We start from the raw sequence: 22,532 nt of genomic DNA, 5'->3' as shown, positions 1-22,532 counted from the left end.
GAACATTTTGTATACTGATGCACGTATGCCTGGTGCAAGGATTCTGCCCTGTATTTTTGTGTGTGTTTCAGAGAGTTGCAATTGTCCTGTGTTTGTGAAAAGCTGCTGTAAGTGCCAATGCCTTGGCGGGGAGTGAGGTGTAACCCGCAGCCTAGGCCCTGCTGTGTTTACGTAACCTTGCTACTGCTGGATTGCTTTGGGCGAAGACCCCATACCAAAACTTTAGTATATCTTTCCTTTCCACCAAGGCGGGTAAAACGTGTTTTGTAATTTGATCGTGATTTTCTGATGTTTAAAAAAAGTTTTTTTTGGGGTTATACAAAGATAGACCTGCAACTAAGTAAACGTTAGCAAATAGAGCAGATGTAAAGTAATTAAATTCTCTCTATCGATTGTCATGTAATTTTGGTCTAATTACAGCGATCTGTCTATGTAGTCCAAGGGCTTGTTGAGTCAATGTCACATCTCTATTTAAGTTACAGTGTGTAATCACGTGAAGTGTAATCTGGGTTTGTTTCATGGCAATCTTTCTTGCTTCTGTTACACATCCATGTTCTAGTGAACTGTGGTTAACCACGTGAGTTTTAAGTGTTGCTTGGGCCGTGCAGTAATCAAATGCAATTAAGTGGCTGGCTCACTCCGATAGGAACCGTACTGTCAGTTGTAAGATTTTGTTAAGTGTGGCGAAGCCGCGGCAATACTGTGTTTACTAGTTGTTTCTTAACTGATTCCATATGAATTTTATGGTTATACTTGATGGGTTCTGATAACTGTCTTGTTTCGATAAGAACTTATACTAAGTACCCGCTGCATTGTACTGAAGATAGTGGGGAATTATCTGAAGGAACCTTATGCTAATAAATTATGTGTAAATCAAAGTATGACTACCAGTCATGATTCGTCATCCTGTTTCCCGTCTTGATAATAGTTGTGGTATGGATTGCGCAAGGTCGTATTAAAGGGGCCACGGTCCAAATTCACTTTTGCTAATTTTTTGTCTGTATGAGATTCAGCTCAAAATTTCTGATGGATTTACATGAGCCTCTTCTAAATCCCTGCTGTAAATTCATTTTGATATTTAATCTCTATTCAGAGAATGTCTAGCAAATACAGTGACATGCACACACTTTCGACTCGTTACTGAGTCTGTGACGACAGTACAAAAAAAAAAAAAAGGAGATGAGGATGAAGAGTATTCTCTAAATGGCGATTTATTATTAAAATAAATTTACAGTGTACTTAGCGGTCACGCGGTTCCAGACTGTAGCGCCTAGAACCGCTCGGCTACTCCGGCCGGCGAAGAAGTTACAGAAACGAATGATAAGCTATACAAACCAGTCTATAAATGCAAGTTGCTATGACCAAAATAATATAGAAACAGCACAATGATGTTGTTGTTTACATTTGACCGACCATTTACGTTTTCTCATGTTGGGGGTGGGATAAACAAGAGCCGGCCGGCGTGGCCGTGCGGTTCTAGGTGCTTCAGTCTGGAACCAGGTGACCGCTACGGTCGCAGATTCGAATCCTGCCTCGGGCATGGATGTGTGTGATGTCCTTAGGTTAGTCAGGTTTAAGTAGTTCTAAGTTCCAGGGGACTGATAACCTCAGATGTTACAGTCCCATAGTGCTCAGAGCCATTTGAGCCATTTTTGGATAAACGAGAATTCAACCATTTTGTTTATATTTTGTTTAAATTTTTTTGTCTCAACCATCGAACATTTTCCATACACCACTCTTCCTGTAATGGAGCACATTTGCAATTTTATATACCGCAGCACTTAATTTTCGCCTTGCATCCTCCACAGCCTCACAAAACAGCTACGTTAGAGGCCATCTGATCCTGACAGTTGGTCATTTAGATATGTCAACAATACAACCGTAAGATCGTACACACAATTTCCTTACTAAGTCACTATCTTGCCTCATGCGGTAATGGCCGTCATCCGGTCGGCCGCAATTTCAAATACGTGTACCGCCATTTACACCGCCGCGTTTCCTACAACCGCTACCGTGGCATGAGGGCTCTGCCACGAACGATGACGGCACTGCCGGGAGATGCAAGCAGCCCCTCTCCGGAGCTCCAGTGGCGTGTGTACTTGAGTTCGAACATTCATGCATTGACCCCTTTTTGTGTGTTTACCAGCTGAATAACATTTACAGACATTCATAGTAGTCACGGCTCTACGACTTCTCAATAGACACTGTATTGAAGAGTGACAGATATATTAATCTTTTGTATCTCATCACAGCGTGCATAGAAGACGTAACACCTTACACCCCTGTACGCTTCAGTAAGACAGGACGATTCGACGGGTAGAAAGCGACCGCAACAACACGGTCGTCCATATCCAAATATCTCTGAGCTGCGAGCGATTGTGAATTTTTTGTTGATTTCTATGCATCAGTACAGTGGTGGCATTATATCTGTTTTGGAGTACTATAGCGCGTTATGGCGTAAAATATTGTGAAGTATCTGTCATGGAATTGCGATTTTAAGGATGGAAACCAAATTGTGAAATTATACCGAAATATCAGACGTAGAAAATAAAAAGGAAGGATAAAAATGTAACCACCCAATAGAATCCTTATCTGTCAGATACCGACCATATCATAGCTACCACATAACAATGTTTAATACATCGAGTCATAATATTGACGAACATCTACTAGGAACGTATGAGTACTTTTTTTCCTTTTTAAGTGTTACTTTGAATTTCCCTCACGCTTAAAGTGGCAGCACGCACTCAGTGACAAAATTCATGCCACGCAGGGTAGCCGCGCGGTCTGAGGCGCGTAGCCACGTTTCGCGCGGCTCTCCCCGTCGGAGATTCTAGTCCTCCCTCATGCATGGGTGCGTGTGTTGTCCTTAGCCTAAGATAGTTTAAGTTAGATTAAGTGTGTAAGCCTAGGGACCGATGGCCTCACCAGTTTGGTCCTACAGGAACTTACTTCCGCCACGACAAAATTCATAAAAATGTGCGTGAGAGCAATTGACGATTTTTAATAGAAACAGAGGAGGAGCTCGTAATAGTTGGAAGGAACCAACCTAACGCTGAGGTAGCAGCAGCGCCTTGATTTCTAAGGTATGCAGCCCACAGCATTGCACTCGAACTCACTGTTTCTTGTCTCTAACAGGTAGTCGGCCATGACCTTATGGTAAGAACCACCCTGTCATTTGCCTGAAGTAATTTAGGGTAACCACGGAAAACCTAGTTCAGGATGGCCAGATAGAGATTAGAACTTCCACCCACCCGAACGTAAGGCCAGTTTATTCAACAGAGAGCTACCTCCCTCGGTGTATCTCTGTTGTACAATACTTTTTACAAACAAGTGGCTTAATAATATAAAAGACTAGTGCTACACTGTTCATTCATTCTCACTCACTGTTTCTGTACACACTACACACACATTGTTTCACAACATCATACACATTATCAACTGCAGCGACGATGACTGTTTCCATTTTGTGTATCGCAACTTCCTATGTGCTAGTCTTCTCTATGTAAATGGCCAGCATGTAGCCACATCAATATTACATTTTTATGTTGCATACAAATGTTCTATTTTTGTTCAGTTGACACCTTATAACTTTTATCGTGAATTTGATCTATGCAACAGAGAACTAAGTAACTAAATGTTCCTTCATATGTCGTCAAAAACACGAATTGGACAACAGAACGAAATTCGCTTAGTTTAAACAACCTTCAGAAGATCCAATCTGGCAACAATACTTGTATAACAGTTTACAGTATCCAGCGTCTCGACCAGTTGGTACAACACCGGTGTTAGGCATCTGGTGCCGTACTTCACGCTTCTAACAGCGATGTTGTTCAAACATTTTACAAAGTTTCAAATGTTGGATGAGGTATGCTGTTAGCTTGCTGACCTAAGAGACCAACCCAAGGAAAAAAAACAGCCTTTATCTGTAAGTAAAAGAAGCAGTGAAATGCGGAAAAAATTGCTTATAATTAGCCATTAAATTGCTATTAAACATCGATATCATAACAGAATTGAATGATACGTCCATGGTATTTGAAAATAAATCTGACATATATCAAACAGTCATCTGACACGTATAAGTAGACATTCAGCCATGAGCACTGTGCAACGTACTTCACATGATTGCAGAGTATAGAAGTATATATAGATGTGGAAGACACTGCTGAAAATAAATCCGTTTATTGCGTGAACTGAGAGAAAAGAGTGTTGATCATTGACACCTCTATTGCACTACCGACGCGTTTACCTACACAAGTGTGGTGTACGGCAACTTAGTATGGAAACATCATCACCAAATAACACCACAAATAAAGTGTTAAACTAATTTTGGAGACTGAGTGTATGAAAATTATCTACCTCGTTGCGGTTACAGAAAAGGGCAAATTAATTAGGTCACGTTGTACAGCGCAGGCGCTTCGTGCGCACGAACAGGTGTTAATTACGACCATGTCATTGTGTAATGTTGACATACGTGAACTCAGTTACGCAGTTTGACTAAGTAATGCAATCAAATTATACTGTGCAGTCAGCTGACTACCAACACACCGCTTGCATCCTAATACCTAGATCACACATGAACAACGATTTGTCTCTAGGATTAACTATCAGAACTTAATGTTTTAATGAAATTAATGTACTTTTTGTGTAAGAGACCGTACCAACTCTTTTTGTGGTTTACGTAGTCGATAAGAGCATACTCATCTTATAAGTTATTTCAAAAAAGAAGTTGCTTGCGTAGTCTCTTGAAGCAGAAAAAACTTTTCCAGAACGCACTGCAATTGTGGAAGAGAGCTCACTGACTTTGTATGAGAGCCGTTTGGTAAGCTCTCTAAAGTTCTGTAAGAGGGGACGGTGGGATTTAGTCAAGCGTCATCACTATTGGTAAGCGTGATTCTTGTAGCGGTTGTAAACAAAATTTGAACAGTGTCACAAAGGAAACGCTTTCCTGTTGTTCTGCAACTAATCTGCCCGACAAAAAATGTGAAGCACTCAGGAGGATATGAGGAAACGTAATGAAGCTTGTAATCTACCCTCTCCTTCCTGCTTCCTTCTATTGTCCACATTAAAGTCTTTTATGAAGATTTGAGGAGAGCGAAGATTACAATAAACTTTCTAGTGTACTTAGCTTGTGATGCTGAGGTGGCTCCAGCTCTTCTTGTCTAGAGGTCTGATTCTTGAAGCTGAAAATCTCACATTTTAGGTGCTCACGGTTGGATTGAACTAAACAAATTTGAAGATTGTTTTTGCAGAATTTTTATTTTTACGTAAATATATTTTCTCACATTTTAGTATACCATACAGTATTTCGATTTTTCACATTAACAAAGCCGAATTTACATTCTTCGCGCAAAAATAAATCCGATCGCATCAGAAGCATGCTTACGACTCCTTCCTTTTGCGGATACAACAATATTCCAAAGGGTTTACAATTTTTCTTTTGCAATGAATTTCTACTGGCTTTAATTTCGATTGTTATTTCATAAACTAATCCAGAAATAAGCAACGTAAGCAACACAGGATTGTGTAATTAATAACAGAAATTTTTTAGTGTGCCAATAATTAGTAATTTCAAATTTTTCTAAAAAAATAGTTTTAACTATGCATTCAGAAGTAGTACTTACCGATTAGAACATCGAAACTAAAATATTTTATAAAGTAATTCCTTTTCATAAATTTTAGATTGAAATATAACATACTGTGTATAAAATTGTACGAAAGGTTTCAGAAAAGCAACTGAGATAATATTGACCTGTACAAAATTCGAAAAATGATACTGGTATCGACAACTACTGTTGAGAAAAGGTAATGTTAGAGGAGGATGTCCCGTTACAAACTTCAGGGGGTGAGAGGGTATGTAACGTTACTGTAGTGATAAAAAAAAATCCCAATCACAAGAGCACCCTTGTCGGCATGTCGTTGCATCCCCTCTTGCCAAGGTGGGAACGGTGTTTTAAGGCAGTTGTATCCTCCTTAAGGCAAGCTGGCTGTAATATTTATGCCTTTGCAGTCATCATATTCAGCTACAAGAAGCTGTTCTTAGAGCAATTGAGAAGGGAGCAGTGGGAAGATGACGGAATGTGGTGTGAGATACCATTAAGAGGTGGCTTGTTCGGCACGGGTATCGTGAGAAAGACCGCCTAAATTGTGGCCCTTCTCCGAGATTGGCTGCTGCGTTCAGAAGCTGCGCGCCCAAATGATAATCTTCTGTTTTTAATATTAGAAAACCTAAACAGTGTATCTACTTGCATTTCATGTAAAAGCAACTCTCAGTAGCAGGCTATCATTCTGTTATTCCAAAAGTGTTAATTACCATCAGAATAGTAGACATTTGGCGGCGGAGTGGTTCGGCTGTAAGATCATAGCTGTTTCGGCTGTCTCAGCAGTCGCAAATTCCTTCATGGAGCACTTTGAGGCGCAGGCTCTGCAAACTGCGACATTACGGCCGTCTTGCTTTCTACGATACGTTAATGACGCCTTCCTCTTATGGCCTCATGGTGAAGATACACTACAGCAGTTCGTCGAGCATATGAATGGTGTCCATCCCAACATTAAATTTACTGTCGAGGTGGAGAAGCACGGAAAGCTACCATTCTTGGATGTTTTGGTTGAGCGGAAGGCAGGAGGCCAGCTTGGTCATTCAGTGTACCGGAAACCAACACACACTGATCAGCACTTGAACGCCAATAGTTTCCACCATCATGTACACAAGAAAGCTGTCCTCAGCACGTTGGTTCATAGAGCCAAGATTATCTCTGACGACGGCCACCTACAGTCTGAATTGCAGAACTTTGTTTTTTCGGGGAAAATGGATACAACAAAAGAGACATCGCAAACGCTTTCAAGGGCAGCCACGAAAGACATCATTCGAAGAGGTCAAACGGACTGTATTCCTGCCATACTGTGAGCAACTAGCAGCAAGTTAGGACTCTGCTGCAGAAGCAGGGGCTAAGACCTGTGTTCCAGCCCGCCACCAGATACGAGATATGTTGCGCCCTGTTAAAGACGATATTGCTCTTCGAGTGGCCGGTGTGTATGGTGTACCGTGTGAATGTGGCAGCAGGTATATTGGACAAACAGTTCGCACTGTTGCGGAGCGTTGTAACGAGCACAAGCGACATATAAAACAAAGGGAGCTTGACAAGTCGGCCATAGCGGAGCATGGAGAAAACGGACATAAAATACAGTTCGAAAATACAAAGGTGTTGGCTCATGCGTCTACATATTGGGACTCCATTATAAAGGAAGCGGCCGAAATTCGTTTAAACAACAATAATTTCAACAGAGACCAGGGATACACACTCAGCAGGGCATGGGGGCGGGCGTTGGACATCGAAAGAAAGCAAAGACTGATGCGCGACGCGGGAGCGGCAGTTTAAACGTGGCGCCTGCCCCTGGCGCCACCTGACGTCACCGGTGTTGCCACGGGCAATAGCTCCGCTAGCTGCGGAGATGGCCATCGAAAGCTCAAGGATGTTATTCGAATTGACGCGGCTGGAAAACCGAGAACGTTTTATTCATGTATGCCGTCGCGAAAGACTCCGAGAACACTTATGCACAGTATGTTATATTTCGAGCTAAAATTTATGAAAAGGGATTAATTTATAAAATATTTTAGTTTCTATGTTATAATCGATAAGTACTAGCTCTGAATGTACAGTTGTAATCATTTTTTTTTTTCAGAAACATCTGAAATTACGAATTATTTGCACAGTTAAAATTTCTGCTATTAATTACACAATCCTGTACCTTTGCTATGTTTATTTCTGGATTCATTTGTAAAACAATAAACGAAATTAATAAAGTAATGAAAACCAGTAGGAATTCATTCGTAAGAAAAATTCTAAGCCCTTTGGAATATTGTTTCTTCCGCAGAGTGATAGAATCGTAAACATGCCTCTGATATGATCGGACAATGTAATTTAGGTTTTGTTAATGTGACAAATCAAAATAGTATATGAAATACTAAAATGTGAGAAAATCAGTGGAAAATATATTTGCGTAAAAAACATTCTGCAACAACAATCTTCAAATTTATTTAGTTTCAACCAACCGAGAGATCCTGATGTCAGATTTTCAGCTTCAAGAATCAGAGCCCTAGAGAAGAAGAACTGGAACAATCTCAACATGACAAGCTAAGTAAACTTGAAAGTTTGTTATAATCTTCGCTGCTCTCAAATCTTCATAAAAGAGTTTGCTTATTAATTACTTGAACTGGACATTGTTTAATGTGAACAATAAATAGATGAAGGAAGGAGAGTGGAGATTATAACGTGAGAGCTACTTCGGTAGTCTAGAATGACGGCCATGTTGTCTGCCTTAGTCGGTATCGGTTAAGGAATCGTTAGCAATCTCTGGCTATTTGGATGTAGAACTGAATACAATTTGATGATAACTAAGCAAACACGCTGTTCATTGTGATGTTTATTTTCTATGAACATGTGAAGAGTGGAGGCAACAGAGCATACTTTAGCCTTCAAGATGTGCTGAAGGAAAGACCTCTGTCAAGAAGTTTTAAGATCAGGCTGTACCAAAGTATGATTATGGTAGCGGTTATGTACGGTTGTGAAAGCCTCACCTTTAGAAGAACAGACGAAGAGAAACTACTTGTTTCCTAACGAAAAATCCACCGAAAAATATATGGTCCTGTGATAGATTCACAAACAGGGGAATGGAGAATTAGAAAAAAACAAGAATTAAAAGAGCTTTACGCACAGCCTGACATTATTGAAAGAATAAGAAGAAGAAGGTTGACCTGGGCTGGACACGTAGCAAGGATGAATGAAGGGAGGATGCCCCATGATGTGTTTCTGGGAGCTGTAGCTGGATGGAGGTACCGGGAACGACCGCGGACAAGATGGAAGGGCAATGTTGACAAGGAAACCGAGGACAAAGGACTAGGAGCGGGCGAGTGGTGGCAGGAGGCTCGCAACCGGGAACGATGGAGGAGGAGTGTGGAGCAGGCATATGGCCACTAAGCCCAAATCACGAATAAGTAAAGAAAAGTAAGTGTGAGTAATGGAGATTATTTGTGATTCATAAGGTGGAATATAACTGTGCAGTTTCTCGTATTCTGCTAATAAAAAGCGAGTGGCATCAGGTGTAAATAAACTAATTGAAAATTTTATTGAAACAAAATCAGTTCCTCGTTAAGAGTTTATTAAAACCTAAAGATAATGGATTCACGACCTACGTGCTGTTTTCTATGTAGGGGACAACAACTATAGAAGACTGCAGGTTAGTGGAGGTTAATCAGAACTTACGCATTTCACTCAGGGCGGTGGAAGCAAATAGGCCCGTCGCGTGTACTGCAATCTCAGTACAAATGAGACCAGTGACACGTCATCTGTGGTAACTCAAAGTAGTTATGAAGGAGAGAAATTTTCGAGGGGTACTGTTTATCATATACACGCACATATATTACACGCTCTCTAACTCACTTTTTCAACTTGCCGTAGGCCCACAACTGTTTTCTTGATATTCTCGATACTGGAAGTGCAACGTAGTTGACGTCCGAGATGCCACGCATATTTTGTCACGAACGGATCTGGGGTCACGGGAGTATCCCAACATTCCCCAGATGATTGGTAGAGACACGTGCCATGTATGGAAGAACATTCTTCTGTTGAAAGATGACACCATGGCATAAGTGGTGACACATGAGTTCGCAGGATGCCCGTCTGCCATCACAGATCCCTCAATCACGACATGTCGTGGCCTGAAGTTATGGCTCCCCACACCATGATGCCAGCAGTAGCACCGCTCTGACTGTATGAAACAGTGGATGAATGGTATCTCTCCTCAGGTCAGCGACAACCTCGCTGGTGATGGTCATCCAGGATAGTACAGAACCGTGATTTATCGTTGAACACATTGTGACGTCATTCGTCAGAAACGCAAGCTTTCCGGTCGTGGCACCACTGCAAATGCAGCCTTTTGGAATACGGTAATTCCGTATTCCGGCTGCTGCCGGTATCTGCTCAGAGGTGTAGGACACAGAAGTCTGGAGGAGTGCGTTACTTTTTCTCAGAGAGCAGGGTCATATATAAAAGGGCTCTGATGTGCTTGGTGCACAATAAGAAGATGCCCCATTATGGTAGTCAGACGTAGTTGACCGAAACTTTAACTACGAGTATGCATGCCCTGAAGTTCCCACGCAGTTAGACATCGTGCATCCTTCACAATGACCCACACACCTGGATATTGCACACCTCGACCAGCCGTCCAAATGGAGACCCACGATGAGGCCACTTTCAAATTCTCACACGATTAGGACGCATGATCACTCAACATCTGACGCTGTTCCCGCCCCTTATACTGCGCGTCTCCGGTTTTTTTTTTTTTTTTTTCATCAATCTTCTGACATGTTTGATGCGGCGCGCCACGAATTTCTCTCCTGTGCTAACCTCTTTATCTCAAAGTAGTACATGCAGCCTACGTCCTCAATTATTTGCTAGATGAATTCCAATATCTGTCTTCCTCTACATTTATTTTTTTTTTTTTTGCCCTCTACAGTTCCATGGAAGTCATTCCCTCATGTCTTAACGGATGTCCTATCATCCTGTCCCTTCTTCATATCAGTGTTTTCGCCTATTTCTTTCTTCTCCGATTCTGCGCAGAACCTCCTCATTCCATACGTTGTCAGTCCACCTAATTTTCAACATTCGTCTGTAGCATCACACCTCAAATGCTCCTCTTCTGTTCCGGTTTTCCCACAGTCTATGCTTCACACCCATACAATGGCTGCACTCCAGACATACATTCCCAGAAATTTCTTCCTCAAGGCCGATATTAGTAGACTTCTCTTATCCAGGAATGCCCTTTTTGCCAAAGCTAGTCTGCTTCTGATGTACTCCTTGCTCCGTCCGTCATTGGTTAGTTTACTGTCTAGGTAGCAGAATTCCTTAACTTCAACTACTTCGTGACTATCAATCCTGATGTTAAGTTTCTCGCTGTTCTCATTTCTACTACTACTCATTACCTTCTTCTTTCTTCGATTTACCCACAATCCATACGATGTACTCATTAGACTGTTCATTCCGTTCAGCAGATCATTTAATTCTTCTTCACTTTCACTCAGGATAGCAATGTCATCAGCAAATCGTATCATTGATACCCTTTCACCTCGAATTTTAGTTCCACTACTGAACCTTTATTTTATTTCCATCATTGCTTCTTCGACGTACATATTGAACAATAGGGAGCAAAGACTACATCCTTGTCTTGCACCCTTTTTAATCCGAGCCATTCGATCTTGGTCGTCCACTCTTATTATTTCCTCTGGGCTTTTGTACGTATTGTATATTACCCGTCTCTCCCTGTAGCATACCTCTATTTTTCTCGGAATTTCGAACATATTGCACCGATTTACACTGTCGAACTCTTTTTCCTATGAAGTGTCTTGGTTATTCTTTAGTCCAGCTTCCATTATTAACCTCAACGTAAGAACTGCATCTCTCGTGCCTTTACCTTTTCTAAAGCCAAACTGATCGCCATCTAGTGCATCTTCAATTTTATTTTCCATTCTTCTGTATATTATTCTTTTAAGCAATTTGGATGCATGACCTATTAAGCTGATTGTGCGGTAATTCTCGCTCTTGTCAGCTCTTGCCGTCTTCGGAATTGTGTGGATGATTCTTTTCCGAAAGTCAAATGGTATGTCGCCATACTCAAACATTCTACACACCAACGATGATAGTCGTTTTGTTGCCACTTCCCCCAATTATTTTAGAAATTCTGATGTAATATTATCTATCCCTTCTGCCTTATTTGATCTTAAGTCCTCCAAAGCTCTTTTAAATTCTGATTCTAATACTCGATCCCCTATCTCTACTAAATCGATGACTGTTCCTTCTTCTACCACATTAGATAAGTCTTCTCCCTTATAGAGGATATCAATGTATTCTTTCCACCTATCCGCTCTCTCCTCTGCATTTAACAGTGGAATTCGCGTTGCACTCTTAAGCGTGCAAAAATTTAACAGAACGTAGAGGATGATCTACTGAACAATTAGAGGCAGGGATCTTGTGGTCGCAGAAGCCAGCTTAAGGAGATAACAGAAATAAAATCACATTACTGTGTACTTTTTTATTTACGTTAGTTGCAGTTAACTGTAAATACCATCAGTGACACAATGAACGTACAATTTGTACTGTATCTTAGAAAATGTGCAGAAAATGACGGCCATCAACCTCAGAATATCGACGAACCAGATTCTGACGCACGATGACAAATAGCCCTCTCGTGTTTCGAATCACATCACAGGCAACTACAATTCTGGCAACTAATCCCATCTCTGTACCCACTGCGGTCTCATACACAAGTGACTTTAGATATCCCCACAGGACATAATAAAGGAGATGCAGGTTAGGTGACTTCGCCGGCTTTGGAATAGGACCTCCCTTGCAATGCAGCAAACAGGAAATACTGTGCCGGTACCTCTCCATGGTATTGCACTGTACGTCTCTGAATAGCACTGAGTAATGAATGGGTCTGTCGCTGATACATAGCACATTCTGTCATGGGACAATGTAAATACGATACAACAGAGCCACCTTAAAGAAGAGTAAAGTAAACAAAACCTACAACATGACTTCCTGGTAATGAGGCTCGTCCTCCTTTTTCCTCGCAGAAAATAAAGAATGTACATATTAATACACATCACAGGACGTGTAAGCATGTACCCATGTTAGCTGTTAATAAGCTGGAAAACAGTAATGCTGGACAAAGCGGTGCACAAGTTTACTCCCACATCTCCTTAAGGTGGCTTCTCATACACCAGGTTTCCTGTCTCAAATTGAGCAGTGAAGCATTCCCTAGATCCTCTTACATTTTTGTACGCTCTTACGGAAACACTCTGTATGCCTTACTAGGTCTGGTAACTACACTAAATATGAACACAACTATGCACTCTTGTGGTCATTCTACCCGTGACAGAGAACTCCAACACTAATTATTTACATATTCTTTGATGATGCGTATTTGTAGGATTTTACATTTAAATGAGACCATATCTTGTTGGTGCTTGGCTTTTCTTTTTTTGTGTGTGGAATACGGCTGTGTATTATGTATTTCATCATTAACCGCTTTTCAGCTTCTTACGCAATGAACGAGTCACAAACGAGAAGTCAAGAGCATAGGTAAAATGAGGTGCTAGCCGTACATGCATTACTGAGACAAATACAGTGCTTATAGAGGGAAGTATAACATTTTTTATAAGCTATAACGGAAATCGTTACAAAAAAATTAAGAATAAGTTCATTTTACAACTGTGATCTAAAATTTGAGTAACTTTAACTTAATTTAACAGAGGGCGAAAAGGAAACTGTATTTCGTTATTTAAAGATGGCATTCAAGTCAATCTTTCTTTCTTTCTTTCGCTTACGCCGTAGTCCCTCAGCGATCGCAGGGTCGGCGTGGTTACAACGGATTTGGCAATGTTAGTGTTAGGGATGGCCGGATGCCCTTCCTGCCGCCACCCCGTACCCCCAGGACGGAATCAGTGTACCCCAACTGTCTGCGTGAAGTGTAAATCGTGAAATAGTGCGGACGTGTTTCAAATATCTGCGACGCGTGTAACTGAGGCGGAACGTGGGGACCAGCTCAGTATTCACCTAGCGGGATGTGGAAAACCGCCTTAAAACCACATCCAGGCTGGCCAGCACACCGGCCCTCGTCATTAATCCGCCGGTCGGATTCGATCCGGGGCCGGCGCGCCTACCCGAGTCCAGGAAGCAGCGCGTTAGCGCGCTCGGCTACCCTGGCGGCTCGTGGCCTTCAAGTCAATATCTGGTTTCAAATATTTCCAGTAGTCTCTTGATATTGTGTAATTTTTTTTTAACTGAGACTACTGGATGTACTTGAAGTGATACGACGGTTCATTTCGTGATGATCTAATCTGAAGATATCGATAACTTCTACATCGGTCACTCTTTGGTAGAAGGGGAATGAGGGAAACCTGCTATCTTCGTCACAAGATAATCATCTTTCTGGATAAAGGCCTCTGGCGAAAGAGTTGGAATGGTGCATATTGTGCTTAGGAAGCCAGAAGGCGGGCTTACGTAAGTGTTCACGTACAAGTGTCTGAGGAATGCCAGACTCATTAAAGCTAACCGATTCGTGATAATGTTTGCTGTGAAGCTCTTACGACACCTTGGTTTTTATGGAACCACAGTGGCTCCGGAAATTCCGAGGATATTTTCAAACCCCAAACTAATGTGGAATGGTAGCTGCGAAGTGTTCTTTTCCTGTTCGAAGTAGTACACCGGGAAATTCTCGTGGCAGGAGCAAGCAAAGCGGTGGAGTAGAAGAGAGTCGCGTGACCAATGTGAGCATGCTTTTGAGACAGCCACTCAAAAGAGTTAAGCAACCAAGCGTGTGTTTCCGGAACTGGAAGGGAGCAGAGCGGAGCGGAACCAGTCGATGTTAGGTTATTGTTGGCTGCCCGAAGGTGGGATGGAATATGTGGAAGATGCGCTACACGAAGCAAGAGGCTGGAAGGTCTAGAAGGAGTAGCAGAAAGCTAAGAGATGCCATTTGTGTATCTCGAGGCACAGTGCCGAAGAGAAGTAGTAGCAAGTTTGCAGACTGGGGGAAGGAACCCTTTTCGGTAAAGGACGGGAGGATCAGTAGTTTTCTGTTACTGTGGTTAGTTTCTAGGAGCACTATCAGTTGCTAGGGGTGTTGCTGAGGTTACTTCTGCTGGGATACGAAGCAAGGAATTGATGAGATTTACTTCAATAGCGCAACCTTGAATGGAAATTTAATAAGAGGGCTAGACTGACTTGTCCGTATTAGTAGTTAGTATTTCCCTTCTTTAAAGTGTTTTCAGATATTTTCTACTGTCGCTGCGTTACAGTGTGCTCTGAAATATTTGTGTGTGGAACGGGAAAGTTGTTTATTTAATTAGATTTATTACCGTACATTTTTTGGCGTTGACATCATTTTAGTTCGCCTATCCTTTGAACGGATGATGAGTTTTCGTAAAATCAGCAGCGAGATGGGCCTGCTGAGCCACAGTGTCCCACGGAGTGAACATATTATGGTGAGTCGAACGTTCCATTTACTTTTAGTTATCGGTGTTGCGAGAGTTAGTATTAAATGCAGCCAAAAACGATTAACTACGTTTAGGTAGCTAAGAAAAGAGGTGATACGTTACAATAAATATATGACGCAGAATGCCAGCTTCGTTTTAAATGGTCAAGCACAGTTTCCTTGTTGGATTAAACTCCAGTTAGTTAGTTAGTTAGTTGGTTGCGTGTTCCATTGATCAGTCGCACGCTACGGTAGCCGTTACGATGTGGAACGTGTCAAGTGCACAAGAAATGAATATATGAAACAAGATATTTTAATGTATATATCACAAAATATTGGACATGGCTGCACGTTCAGAGACCGTGAATAGTTACAATTGAAAGAAAATCAGCCCTCGGTCACTTTTTTAACAAATTAACCAGGTTTCGACACTGCTAGGAGTGTCTTCCTCAGAATTTAAATCAAAGAATGGTCTATATTCTATAACATGGTCACAGAATTATGACTAAAAACGTATGATAGAGTATAAATACGGAATCGTCTTTCCGTACTTATACTCTATCATACGTTTTTAGTCATAATTCTGTGACCATGTTATAGAATATAGACCATTCTTTGATTTAAATTCTGAGGAAGACACTCCTAACAGTGACGAAACCACGTTAATTTGTTCAAAGTAGTGACCGAGGGCTGATTTTCGTTCAATTGTAATGTATATATATTACAATAGAGAGTTAAAGATTAATATTTCTATTATTTACCCCAATCCCTTAAGTGGCACAAAATGCATATACTATATTTACAGATTTATTTATTCCTATTCAAGAATTCATCTATGATATAGAAGGAGCTGCCAAGGAGATATGATTTCAATTTATTTTTGAAGCTATTACTGCTCTCTGTCAGACATTTTATTTCATCTGGTAATTTGTCGAAAATTTTTATAGCAGCATATTTTACCCCTTTCTGTGCAAAAGATACGTTGAGTAAAGGATAGTACAAGTCCTTTGTTTGGTATACTTGTAGGTTGCTTTGTCTATCTGTCTGTCTGTGAGACTGTTAAGAATACTTTCTCTCAGGAACAGGTAGCCGTATAAAGTTGAGTTTCATGTCACATACTAAGGTCTACGGCGACTTGGCGGTTTAAAACTTTAAACTTCTAAGTCAATGCAATCAAAAGATACTGCCATTTAGGTCACTTATTTCGATACTCGCAGACTCACTCATCAAATTCTACAGCGTACTTTCCGTCTAAACTTGTCAAGAATAAGGTTTTACAGTAAAAGTAATGGAAAAAGTCAGAAAATTGTTAAACTGTAAATATATCACATTAAAAAAATATTTTTTGTTATTACCTAATTACATTTCATTCATAATCTGTCAAAAATATCAAGAATTACTGTTCTGGTTTTCAGTAATAGGTAGCGTGATTCACAAGGAATATTTCTGTTTAAAATTTACAAACATTTCGTGCTAACTGGCTGAGGTAAGAAGAAATGAAGTCCCTTGTCACTATGAAAACGGTGCCGTTGCCTTCTAGTGGTGATAGGCGTAAGTCCGCCAGACAGCTGCTCAGGCAATCTATGCCTACGTCATGTACAGCGTCTGAAATGTTTCAAAGCAAAGCCATACAGGTAACTGATGCAGGACTGCTCTTCCTTTGTTTGGTATGAGGTTCCGATATACAATAAGATATCCGCTGAAGCGTTCCACAGAAAAATCCGACATTTGCGTAACATCAGTAGCCCTATGGCTGGCCGTATCGTTTTATTCGCTGGGTTTCCCGTCAAATCTTACCAGTAATCGCAAAACGGACAAGAGCGAACGAAGTCACCCCACTGCAAGTGTCATCTGGCCTAGCATAATTACATAGCTGCAAAATAAATGAAAAGTTACAATAGCAAAGGTGAAATAACACAAAAAGATAAACATAAAAATTAAAACTTCCTCGAAAGTCTTGGAATTTCCGGGACCAATATCTTTCCAGCATCGATATCGAATACAAGCAAAAATCATCCAGCTTCTCCATTACCTGGATGGATGATCCATCTACGACAGAACCCTCGGTATGCGAGTCCTACTCGCAGTTACCCGGATATTTTTTTTGTATAACGATTTGCTTTACGTAATACTTTTCTTTGTGAATGCTCTTCAGTAACATTTTATCTATGCTTGCGACATTCAGTGAGCGCCAGACTATAGTCTAAGAAGCCGAAAATTGGTTCGTGATTGAATAAGAAATGGTTAAACAAGTGTTTCCCTTTTTGCATTATTGTTTCATTCTGTCAAGAACTGATGGAGAAGTCAGTTAGTGTTATAAAGTTTGAAAATGGTGCACCAGACAATTATTTCCGGCAGAGACCTGAGATGGTCACTACATGTACGTCTACCACTACATACGTGCTCCGCAAGCGACTGTGCAGTGCATGACGGAGAGCGCCTCGTACCAGTATTAGCGAGACCCGGTCCTATTCCTCTCGCACTTTCAGCGGCATGTAAATGACTGTCCGAATGACTGTATGCCCCCTAGCCTCTTACCTTTTTCTTGTGGTCACTCTTCGGTAAAATCGCTGCTAGCAGCGTAATGGACGTAGATACCTCTTCGAAACACATAGTCAGTATTTACCTGACAGCGTTTCGCGAGAACTAAATGTTTTTTCCAGGGTTGCAACTTAAGTTCTCGGAGCATTTCTGTCACACTTTCACACGGCCCGTCCTAACTGTTACGATCATAACAACGCGGCTCTGAATCCGTTCGATGTCTATTGCGATCCATACTTGAAAAGGGCTCCAAACACTGAAACAATATTCTAGAAATAATCACACTAGTGTCTTGTATGTAATTTCTTTTACAGAGGTAGGGCACTTTCCAACAACCTTTCCAACAAATCTCTTACAACTGCCTTCTGATTTGACACTGTCCAGTCACTTAAATGTGATCACCTATCAGAAGCCTAAATACCTAACTTTCCCAGTGCGAACGTGCAGGAAGAGAATCATTCAGATTGTGGAACGTACCGACAGAGATTTGGAGCCATGGCAACTCCAGTGTCGTCGCGAGCTGCGCTAGGTTTCTCGTCTGAGGAGCCGGCCACTCTCCATTGTCATTCGCTATAACTTTTACTAATTTTATTTTTCTCCATATACCTCCCACATCCAGTTTCTAAGATACTCGTATACACTGAAGCGCCAAAGAAACTGGTGTAGCCGGCCGAGGTGGCCGAGCGGTTCTAGGCGCTACAGTCTGGAACTGCGCGACGGCTACGGTCGCAGGTTCGAATCCTGCCTCGGGCATGGATGTGTGTGATGTCCTTAGGTTAGTTAGGTTTAAGTAGTTCTAAGTTCTAGGGGACTGATGACCTCAGAAGTTAAGTCCCATAGTGCTCAGAGCCATTTGAACCATTTTTCGGCTGAGGATCCATAGCACTAAGAGGCCCTTCGAGGTGGTCCCACAGATTCTCGAATGGGGTTTAATTCAAGGAGTTTGGGGGCCAGAGGAGTACGGTAAACTCATCCTGGTGCTCTTACAGCCACGAATGTACCCTACGAGCTCTGTGACATGTTGCATTGTCCTGCTGGTAGACGCCATAATGCCGAGGAAAAACAAACTGCGTGTGGGGGCGGACATGTCCCCAATGGTAAGTGCATACTTGTGTTGATTCGTTGTTCCTTCCAGAATGACGAAATCATCCAGGGAATGACACGAAAACATTCCCCAGACCATAGAGCTCATTCCTACTGCCTGGAGCCTTCTGACGATTGTTGCATTGCAGGGTGTTTCACGTCGTGTTCGCCAACGGCCATCTGTCCGATGGGGCATAAAACGTGATTCAGCTGAAAAGGCCACCTGTCGCCACTCACTGGACTTCCAGTTGCTGTACTGGCGAACAAATTCCAGCCTTCGTCGCCGATGAACAGCAGTCAGCATGGGTCACGTGGCATGGGTGCATGAACCAGGCGACTGCCCAGAGATGTTCACTGACCGGTCGTTGAGGAGACACTGTTGGTAGCCCCTTGATTCATCTGGGTGGTCAGTTGCTCAACAGCAGCACGTTTGTTCACCCACACGCATCTCTTCAACCGTGGTTCCACTCCTATCATCTATGACCCCTGATGTACCAGACTTGCCTCGGCGACGGTTTTGGATAGTGCCATTTTGCCATGCACGGAATACTTGAACCACGGGAACACGCGAACAGTCAACAGACAGCCGTTTCGGAAACGCTTCCACACTTGTCCCAAAAGTCAGTGATCTTACCCTTTTGGACGTCAGATAAATCACTCCATTACAGCATTGTGATGACTGCAATGCCCCCGACACGCTTTGTATACACTCACCGCTAGTGCTGCCACCTACCGTCTGTAAGTGGTTACTGCACGTTGACGTCTAACACAGGCAGTGGTCACATTAATATGACTGGACTGTGTATCTAATCTTTCCATTATACTGAATTAGACGCTAGACAATATGGGAAGTGACTGCTATCGAGTTGTTACGAAATATTTTCCTTTGCGAAGCTGCATAGCTGGACAGATCGAAACTAGGTACTCAAAGACTATGCACCAGGCCTGAAGACCATTTACTTCCGCGTCGAGGAGAGAAGGTACCTTCTACCTGGACAGATCGAAACTAGGTACTCGAGGACTCCGCACCAGATCTGAAGACCGTTTACTTCTGCGATAAGGGGAGAAAGTACCTTCCATCTCCGCTATGTTAAACTGACCGTTTTCAATCTTCCTTTCTCAAGAAGTATTGACAGTGCAACACAAATTTTTTTACTTACATTTATATTACTTGATAACAAGCGAAATTTTAATAAAAATACATTAAAACTGTAATTTTGAAAAATATTTTAATAATGATCCGTGAAATCTGATTTCGCAGGACAGAGCGGATCAGGTTATGGTTGTGGAAAGGGGCCAAGATCAGTTACTGTAGTTGCACAAAACACACAAACTTTATTTTCCTAAAAACACTTAACCACACATGCCCTTTAAAGGATTCAAAACAATGCGGCTGAAATCCCGAACGTAAGTTATTAAGTCGCTTTAAGGAGTACACATGGCTGAAGGCCTTAGTTAAAAAAAATACGTAAATACTCGCCTGAAGACCACACACTGGACATAGAACAACTCAAGGCTTAAGGCCTGGATAACAAGGATTTAGAATGGAGGCAAATCTCATTTTTAAAATAGTTTTAAACCACTTAATCTTCTAAGCTTAGTTTAAGTCGGCTGGAGGCCTTTTTTAAAATTAAAACAACCTAAACTAATAGACGGCTGAAAGCGTCGCACAGTACTTCAGACTAAAAGAAAATCACAATCTAAAACCAACAGAACAGTAGTGCTCAGAAGTGTTCCAAGGGTCGGCCTGAGGGGGTAACTCTAACATAAGTTTAGGTGAGACAGGCAGCCAAGGGTAAGCCTAAATAATCGGATGGCAACCCGACCCAGGGACTGCTGAAGGACCGACCAACAACCTAATAAATCTCCTTCCGTCCGACCATCGGCACGACAAGGGAAAATATCAGCGAGGACGAAGATACCAGCAGCATTACGTCCTCAAAATTGGCGCTTAAATACAGCCAAGGCACAATAACCACTCAAAAATATAAACAAACACCAAAGGCTGTCGAACTACGCAGCGTGCCGGACAGCATCAACACGGCGAGGAAACACACACTCGCTCCTCTGTACCAACCGACCGACTGCCTACTCCAGTACGCAGACAGCAATCATAGCTGCTCAGTGGAAATCAGAAGCTACATACAGTTCCACGTAAACATTTGCACCAAGAACTCCGACAATCCTAAAACCAGTCACTGTGGAACAACAAGGAGAAATCACAAGTCGACAAACATAGTTTCCATAAGCGGGCGGCGACCAAATACACGTCGTCCGATGAGACAACCAATCGAACGACCAACCAAGGTCGTCCCCATTCAAGTTATGTGTATCGGCAACGGTCGGGCAAGTCATGGCTGTCCGGAGCTCACTGCAGCTCCATCCCGACTCCCTTGATGACCGTTCGGAACTCGGAGACACGGCGACCCGCGCACACTGGCTCGGATACAACGATGCAGAGGGAACACTTGCCCATTGGCCACCTCGATATCTCTGCAAAAGGAAGGAACCGACCCACGTCCGCAAAGATGACCAACTGACGAGGCCCAAAAACGGTCAAAAGACCAAATACACGTCGCCCGATGAGACGACCGACCGACCGACCAACCAACGGTTGTTCCCGCTCCAGTCTCCTTCTGTCGGACAGAACATGTTTGTGCCGATAGCGGTCGGGCGAGTACTGGCTGTGCAGACCTCACTGGAGCTCCCTACACACGACGACCAGGAAATACAGGCGGCGCTCCAGAGATAGGACGACAGAGCACTTATCGATAAGCACTGCCGTTTCCACTCACGGGCAAGCAAACCAGCAACTTAGTGACGCCAGTAAATCGGATAAGGAAAGAGGCGACAGTACCATAAAGGCAAGATGACAAGCAATGAACGGCATTTACACGAGCGGTGCGCGGCTCAGTCCATTCCTCGAACAAAGTTTTAAAATAACTAGAAAGCTATGAAACGTCACTTTACGTGAAGTACCGATCGGTACCACAGATGCTGCCTGTAGGCCTAAAAGCATCCAGAAAAAAAGTGACAATAGACTAGTGTCTTGCAAAATTCTTAACTGACTAGCCTATGGATTTATCGAAAGCACCCCCTGATGTTCACGAGGTACGCTCGCAGCTACAGCGACGTAGGCAGCCCGCAACACATTTGCAATTGCTGAAGGTAGCAGGGCAGCAATGTTGACGGGAGTAGAGATGAAACGGATAGCTGTTTGGTCGGGTATCGGACACCGGATGTCCGACCATCCTATAAACCGGATAGCCGGATATTCGGCGGCCGGATATTCGGCCGGACACTGCCAGGGACATGTCACGGCCTGGAGGTCCGAGCCAGCAGCCATTGTTGCTCATGAGTGAAGCGAGCGAATGACACATTTATTGATTGACTACACTACTTGATTTGTTCCGAATTGTGGCCTCTTTCACTATCAATTTGTTAACTGCAAGATAAATTACGAAAAATGTCATCAGTAAAGAAAAAATCGCATGTTTTATAATATTTTTTACATACATTGTGGCAGTAGAAAGTTTGCCATTTGTTAGTTGCACTAAGTTCAGATTTCCCGTGGCGGAGAAGGAAAAAGAGTGGTATGTACCAAAGTATTAGATAGCCTTTTGTTTGTTTCGATTGTTTTATTACACTGATCAGCAAGTGTTTCTTTATAGGTAGATGTTTACATCGTTAAACAGGTACCTGTTGATCGAATACTCGGTTTAATAAAAGTTTTGGGTCCCGCACGGATGTTTTTAAGAAATGTGGTTTTATAAAGCAATTCAAACTAATAGAAAATACGTGACCTACTTTAAACTAATCAAATATCTTTTTCTCCAGCGTTTATTTAGCTATGAAACGTCATTTCAAACGAAACA

The sequence above is a fragment of the Schistocerca americana genome, chromosome 4 (genome assembly GCF_021461395.2).
Source record: "Schistocerca americana isolate TAMUIC-IGC-003095 chromosome 4, iqSchAmer2.1, whole genome shotgun sequence".
NCBI lineage: Eukaryota > Metazoa > Arthropoda > Insecta > Orthoptera > Acrididae > Schistocerca > Schistocerca americana.
This window is presented reverse-complemented; position numbering follows the sequence as displayed.